Source organism: Penaeus vannamei, chromosome 14 (genome assembly GCF_042767895.1).
Source record: "Penaeus vannamei isolate JL-2024 chromosome 14, ASM4276789v1, whole genome shotgun sequence".
In the NCBI taxonomy this organism is placed as follows: domain Eukaryota; kingdom Metazoa; phylum Arthropoda; class Malacostraca; order Decapoda; family Penaeidae; genus Penaeus; species Penaeus vannamei.
Window position 1 is genome coordinate 2,256,659 of NC_091562.1, and position 7,500 is coordinate 2,264,158.

General features: G+C 38.0%; 1 protein-coding gene across 1 annotated transcript in view; it reads right to left on the bottom strand.

Moving 5' to 3' along the window:
• LOC113822127 (uncharacterized) overlaps positions 1-7,500 on the bottom strand; it is a gene marked incomplete in the record, with an annotated part of 87,109 nt that overhangs the window by 15,134 nt on the left and 64,475 nt on the right.

Consider the following 7,500-nt stretch of genomic DNA (forward strand, 5'->3'; position numbering starts at 1 on the left):
TAGATAAAAAAAAAGGGGGTGAGCACTAAGGTGCAGCCCTTCGAGCATGTATACTTAATGTTTGAAGCTTTGGCCCCCTTAAGATCAGTATCTCAGGTTCAATGGATTAGGGTAGATGCTCAAGCCATCATACCTGGCTTTTTACAGGGCATGTAAACTGCTCTGTAAATAAATGTTTTCAAATCAAATCAAATCCCTCACCCCTCTCCCTCCCTCACCCCTCTCCCTCTCTTCGGACAGAGAGTTCGGTTCCCAGTACCCGTGCGCAGAGGAGGTGTTATCCCCTCCATCTCCGCTTACCCTCTCTTCACCGAGATCACTGGATATCAAACACGAGAACTTGATGTTAAATCTGGTGGTCTTGCCCTTGCTGGTCATCCATGACGCTTTTGTCGGCATAATGCTGCATGTTGCCTCGCGTTATGAATATTCTTTATTTCTATCTATTTCTTTCTTCTTTCTTTCTTTTCTTTTCTTTTCTTTTCTTTTCTTTTCTTTCTTTTTCTTTTTCTTTCTTTTGTATGTATATCTTTCTATCTCTCCATCTCACTCAAATATATATATATATATATATATATATATATATATATATATATATATATATATATATATATATATATATATAAATATATAAATATTATATATATATATATATATATATATATATTTATATATATATATATATATATATATATATATATATATATATATATGTGTATGTATATATATATATATATATATATGTATATATATATATATATATATATATATATATATATATATATATATATATATATATACACATATATATATATATATTTATAAATAGTCTATAATTATACATATATTTATATTATATATATATATTAATCTATAATTATAAGATTATATACTTTCATTAATATATATATAAATAAATTATACAACTTTATTATTTGGTGTCACCCAGTCCTATATAGTTCATATATCAAATAGTCTATAGTTATATATGAAAGAAAATTCTCCCCAAAACAGCAGCATCTTCACTCTGCTCGACGAGACATCAAACAGACTGATCAGCTGACGCCATCAGCACCCTTCCACTGAAGTCCAGGAGGGGGGGGGGTGAGATTTCTTTCGATCTTTCTCTCTTCCTTTCTTTTGTTCTTTCTTTCATTCATGTATTTTGTTTCTTTATTTTCTTTCTTTCTTTTATTCTTTCCTTCATTCATTCATACTGTTTCTCTCCTCTCGCTCTCTCTCTCGCTCTCTCTTGCTCTTTTTCTCGTGCCCTCTCTCACTCTCTCTCTCTCTCTCTCTCTCTCTCTCTCTCTCTCTCTCTCTCTCTCTCTCTCTCTCTCTCTCTCTCTCTCTCTCGCGCTCTCTCTCGTTCTCTCGTTCTCCCTCTCTCTCTCTCTCTCTCTCTCTCTCGTTCTCTCGTTCTCTCTTTCTCTCTCTCTCTCTCCTCTCTCTCTCACTCTCACTCTCTCTCCTCTCACTCTCATCTCCTATCTCACTCCTCCGCCTCACCCTCCTCACCCTCACTCCTCCTCCCACCCTCACCCTCACTCTCCTCTCCTCTCTCTCACTCCTCACTCTCTCTCACTCTCTCTCACTCTCACTCTCTCTCACTCTCTCTCACTCTCTCTCACTCTCTTTCTTGCTCTCTCTCTCGCTCTCTATCCCTACCCTAATATTATAGAACTATATTTATATTAATTTCCCCTCTTTATAAATAGTTCTCACCCTTAAACAAACAGCTTTGTCTAACTACCCCTACTGCAATCAAACCCTTTTTAACCATAAAAAAAAAAAAAAAAAAAAAAAAAAAAAAAAAAACTTTTTATTACGAGTGTCTTTTTACATTTTATATCTACGGAAGCGGAATTCTGCATTTGATATTCGTCATGAAAGCAATAAAAGAATATAACGACCGTAACAGTATTATCTATACAGCGAGTATGCAGGAAATTACAATATTACCAACCAATAAGTAGCTACGAACAAGAGCGATAAATAAAGAGAAGGAAGAGGAATAATAATAATAATAAGATAATAACAACAGCAACAACAACAATAATAATAATTATTATAATATTAATAATAGTTAATAACAAAATTTGGAAATGGTAATAAATAAAGAGAAGGAAGAGGAATAATAATGATAATAATAAAATAATAACAACAGCAACAACAACAATAATAATTATTATTATAATATTAATAATAGCTCATAACAAAAATGGAAATGGTAATAACAATAACAACAATAAAAGTGATTGTAATAATAATCATCATCATAATAATAATGATAACGATGATGATGATGATGATGATGACGATAATGATAATGACGATAATGATAATTATGATAATGATAATGATGATGACGACGACGATGACGATAATAGTAACATCACCTCAACACCAAAAATAACTACAATAAACTTAATAAGAGAAAGAGAAGGAGAGGTAATCTGGCCAAGGTGAGACACAGAGGCAGAGAGAGAGAAACGACGCACTTGGGAGACGTAATCCACAGGGTTTTTGGCGAAAGAGGGAGAAAGAGAAGGAAGAGGGGAAGGAAGGGGAGAGAAAGAGGAGAAGGATGGATGGAAGGGAAAGGGAGAAAGAGAGAAACGGGAGGAGAAGGAAAGGGAGAGAAAGAGAACAAGGATGGACGGAAGGGAAAGGGAGAGAGAGAGAAACGGGAGGAGAAGGAAGAGGGGAAGGAAAGGGAGAGAAAGAGCAGAAGGACGGACGGAGGCTCCGACAGGGAGTGAGAGAGAAACAAGAGGAGAAGGAAGAACGGAAGGAAAGATAAAGAAAGAGAAACAGGAGAAGGTGAGGCGGAAGGAAAAGGGGAGAAATAGAAACAGGAGGAGAAGGAAAAGCGGAATAAAGGAGAGATAGAAAGAGAAAGAGGATGAGAAGGAAAAGCGGAATAAAGGACAGAGAGAAAGAAAAACAGGAGGAGAAGGTAGAGAGGAAGGAGAGGAGAAGGAAGAGGTGGAAGAGAAAAAAAGTGAAATTGGAGAGTGTAGGGATGGAGGGAGTGGAGACGAAAGAACGAGAGGAAGAGAGGAAAGAATGGAGAAGTGGGAAGAAAGGGAAGATAGAAAGGAGGGCATGTGAGAGAGAATGAGAGGATAAAAGGAGAAGAAGTGGATGAAGATGAGAAGAAGGAATAAGAGGAGCGTAGAAAGGAAAGGAAAAAAGGGATAAACAGAGGAAATGAACTAAAAGAAAGGAGATAGATCATAGGAAGAAAAGAAAAGGAATATGGAGTAGCAACTGAAGAGGAAGGAGAGGTTCTTGGAGGAGGAGAAAGGAGGAATAAAGGAAAAGGAATAATCTGGGGTTTTAGGAGAGGACAGGAAGAGTTGGTGTGGGGGGGGGGCGTGGCAATAGGGGAATTAAGAAAAGGAAGAAGAAGAGAAATGAAGAGTAAAGGTCAATAAGAACAATGAATAATAATAATGATGATGATAACAACAACGGCAATAACAATAACAACAATAAAATGATAGAAGATGATAATAACAATAATAATAATAAGAAGAAGAACAGCAACAACAAAAAATAACAATAACATCAACAATAATGACAACAATAATAACAATGATAACAATAATAATAACAACAACAAAACAACAATCACAACAATAATAATAATATAAATAATAATAACAATAACAATAAAAATAATAACGATAATAAAAGCAATAATGACATCAGTAATAAAAAACAATAATAATATATTAATGCGACGTGGTGATGATGGTGAAAAAATAGGGAAAATCGAGTAATAAAAAGAAAAGAAAAAGACATGACAAAAGGCCAGAGGAGAGATAAGCAAACAAAAGAATGGGACAAAGAGCACAAACATAAAGAGAGCACAAAAATAAAATAAAAAACATATATTCCTAAAGACGAACGCGGTACATTTTCCCGCCATTCTACACGAACTCCAGCTGATGGGAAAAACCGTTAGAACAAACACGATTATTCCACCTCATTTTCATGCTTCATTGCCATTTAACTTTCCAACTTCGATCCTTAAACTAGAGGATAGAAGCAAGAAAAGAGAGTCCTTTAGACCTCTCCTACCGGAACAAGTGCAAGGCAAGAACGAATGCGAATTAACGAGAAAATTGAGTTTGACGCCTCCACGCAACCTACGCTTCCTCTGTTTGCCTTCCGCGTATCAAGATGGCGCGACGATTCTGTCTCCTCGGATTTAATAAAAGGGCGGCTTTGTTGCTTTCCTCGTTATAATGTTGATGAGATTGGAATTAGAAATGCAGAGAGAGAGATTGGGGAGGTGGGGAGGAGGGGTACGGAGGGAGCGAGTGAGAGAAGAGGAAGGGGAAAAATGTATGATATTATATTATATATGTATATATGTATAATATATATATATATATATATATATATGTATATATATATATATATATATATATATATATATATATATATATAATGTGTGTAAGTGTGTGTGTGTGTGTGTGTGTGTGTGTGTGTGTGTGTGTGTGTGTGTGTGTGTGTGTGTGTGTGTGTGTGTGTGTGTGTGTGTGTGTGTGTGTGTGTGTGTGTGTGTGTGTGTGTGTGTGCATACATATATAAAAAAAAAATATATATATATATATATATATATATATATATATATATATATATATATGTATGTATGTATGTATGTATGTATGTATGTATGTATGTATGTATGTATGTATGTATGTATGTATGTATGTATGTATGTATGTATGTATGCATATAATAATAACTTTCCTGAAGGGGTAAGTGCTATTTTTTGTATGAGTGGATAACGAACACAACGCTTTTTATCCCTGGAGAAAATTGACGACACAGAGAGATCTAATATAACAGATGACATACAAATGGCACAACATCGTACCCCTCCGAATTATGCCCAAAAAGAGGCACAATCGAGAGCCAAAAATAAGACATTAAACTGCAATATTCACCTCACTCTGGTCCGGTTCCGGCCACGGTTTGCTTCGCTCGTTGAGAAGTAGCCAACCCTCGCCATCTTCCTCGCTTTCGGACGAGGAGGAAATGCGACTGGCTACTTCCATTGACGTCACCATCTTTGTCGAATGCTGATTGGGCATTGGCGCATCTGTCGTCATGGATGTGTCATCGGCCGAGGGGTGATGGCAGGACGAGGCGTGATTGATCGTTGGGTGCGACGACGACTTGTGATTGGAGAACGAGAGCCGTGACGTCATGGAAGCGCCTCCGCCGTGCAAGGTTGGATGAACGGACTTCGTGACGGGGAGACATACGCTATTGGTGTGCTTGAGACCCGTTTTCCTCTGAGGTTTGATCACGATGGGCTGGCTAAGGTTAAGGGACAGATTCGGACGAGGCTTCTTCTGGTACGGGAAGGACATCTAGGCTAAGGCCCCTTCCCGGGAAAATAAGCCTCCGACAAAGTCCTTTCATGGATTTTCCTTTCGTTTATTTTTCCTTATTGTCTATCTGTGTGGTCATGAACAACGTGGACAGTAATAATGGGGTTCGGAAACAGTACACGTAAAACTGCTTCGTAAACAGTCAAAGCAACTTGGCAAAAACTCTTTATAAAGAAAATATATGAAAATTTATATATTAAAAATAAAATAAATGCGACCTACTACCTTCTGCCTGCAGTTACCTCGTGGCAATCAAACATTCGCTTGTGCCTCAAAGATAACGCCTTTTTTGCCCCGTGAATTAAGTGCCAATCTCCTCTACCCACACTTCTCGGACGCGCCAAAGGTCAGAGTTCACTGACGAGAAAGACCCTTTACAGCCGCCTCCTCTGACGCGTGTTTTCCGCCGACCTCGGGAGCGGCCGACTTATGACATCGACTTTTAGCGCCGTCAGGAAGAGTCGAAACGGCACTGTGGCATCGTCCACTCACAATGGCACATCTGATTCGTCATAGTACCTTCCGCCCTTTCTACCAACGCCCCTTTACACTGCAGATTCGATTGGCACTGATTTGCGAGAGCATTTTCGCCTCGCAATGGCAGTGTCCATTCCCTTGGTACCTGCTTCGACTGCCAATGCTCAGGGCCACTCACGGCACCCTTCGAATCACGTGACAACCCATCCCACGTCAACAAAACAAGGCACAGGGGACCATGGCACTGCATGGCACAGCCGACCTTCGCTTCGGGTCCACTGAGAGGGCTAAATTTAGTGAGATTACAGGAAGCTGTCTCCCCAAACGTCACAATAGCTTTGTTGTTGGTCTTAATTGGTCTCTCAAAGTGCCCGGTCTTTCCAGATCACCCGGTAGTCTGTACTCACGCTGGGGTAGGGGGAGGGTACGACCAAGGTGTGTGTGTGTGTGTGTGTGTGTGTGTGTGTGTGTGTGTGTGTGTGTGTGTGTGTGTGTGTGTGTGTGTGTGTGTGTGTGTGTGTGTGTGTGTGTGTGTGCGCGCGCCAAAAAATTGTATATATATATTTTATATATATATATTATATATATAAACACGGACGTATGCAAATACATGTCTGTATGTATGTATGTATGTATGTATGTATGTATGTATGTATGTATGTATGTATGTATGTATGTATGTATGTATGTATACATGCCTGTATGTATTTAGTCTCACTTCTAAGAAACAACGATAAAGACGAGTATACAGAGGACAGAGAGAGATGGCAAAACTGCTAGAGAAAACGAGGAAGAGAGAGACCGGTAAATAAATAAATATATATATATAGATAGAGAGAGAAGAGAAGTGAAGAGAAGAGTGAGGGAGAGAGAGAAGAGTGAGGGAGAGAGAGAAGAGTGAGGGAGAGAGAGAAGAGTGAGGGAGAGAGAGAAGAGAGAGGGAGAGAGAAGAGAAGAGAGAGAGAAGAGAGAGAAGAGAGAGAAAGAGAGAGAGAGAGAGAGAGAGAGAGAGAGAGAGAGAGAGAGAGAGAGAGAGAGAGAGAGAGAGAGAGAAGAGAAGAGAGACAGCGAAAGAGAGAGAAATGAAAGACAAAAAAGACAGAGAAACAAATCCAAAACGAGAGGAAGAAAAAGATAAAACCACAAAACTAAAAATAAAAAATAAATAAAAAATGAGACAACCCCAGATCTCGGTCTTCGCCCTAGCCACCATCTCCCTAGCCTTGTCCGGGAAATACTCGCTTGAGCACATTAACCGTAAATTCGACTATGTCCAGTTCTCTAAGCTGATCAGATGCTGCCGTGCATACTGTGAATATTTATGTTTATTTCTATTTTAATGCAGTTATTTATATATCTTTTTAATGATTTTTTTATGGAATTTATATTGGGAGGTTACGAATATTTTTTAATGTAGTTATTCGTATCTAATTTTTGACTGACTTTTTCGGAGGGGGGGGGGGTTACATTTATTTTCATTTTAATTCATTTATTCACATTTATTTTTATTTTTATTTTTTCTATTTTAATGCATTTATTCATATCTATTCTTTAAATTGATTTTTGGAAGGGTGTAAACATATTTCCATTTCTACTTTAATGCATATAT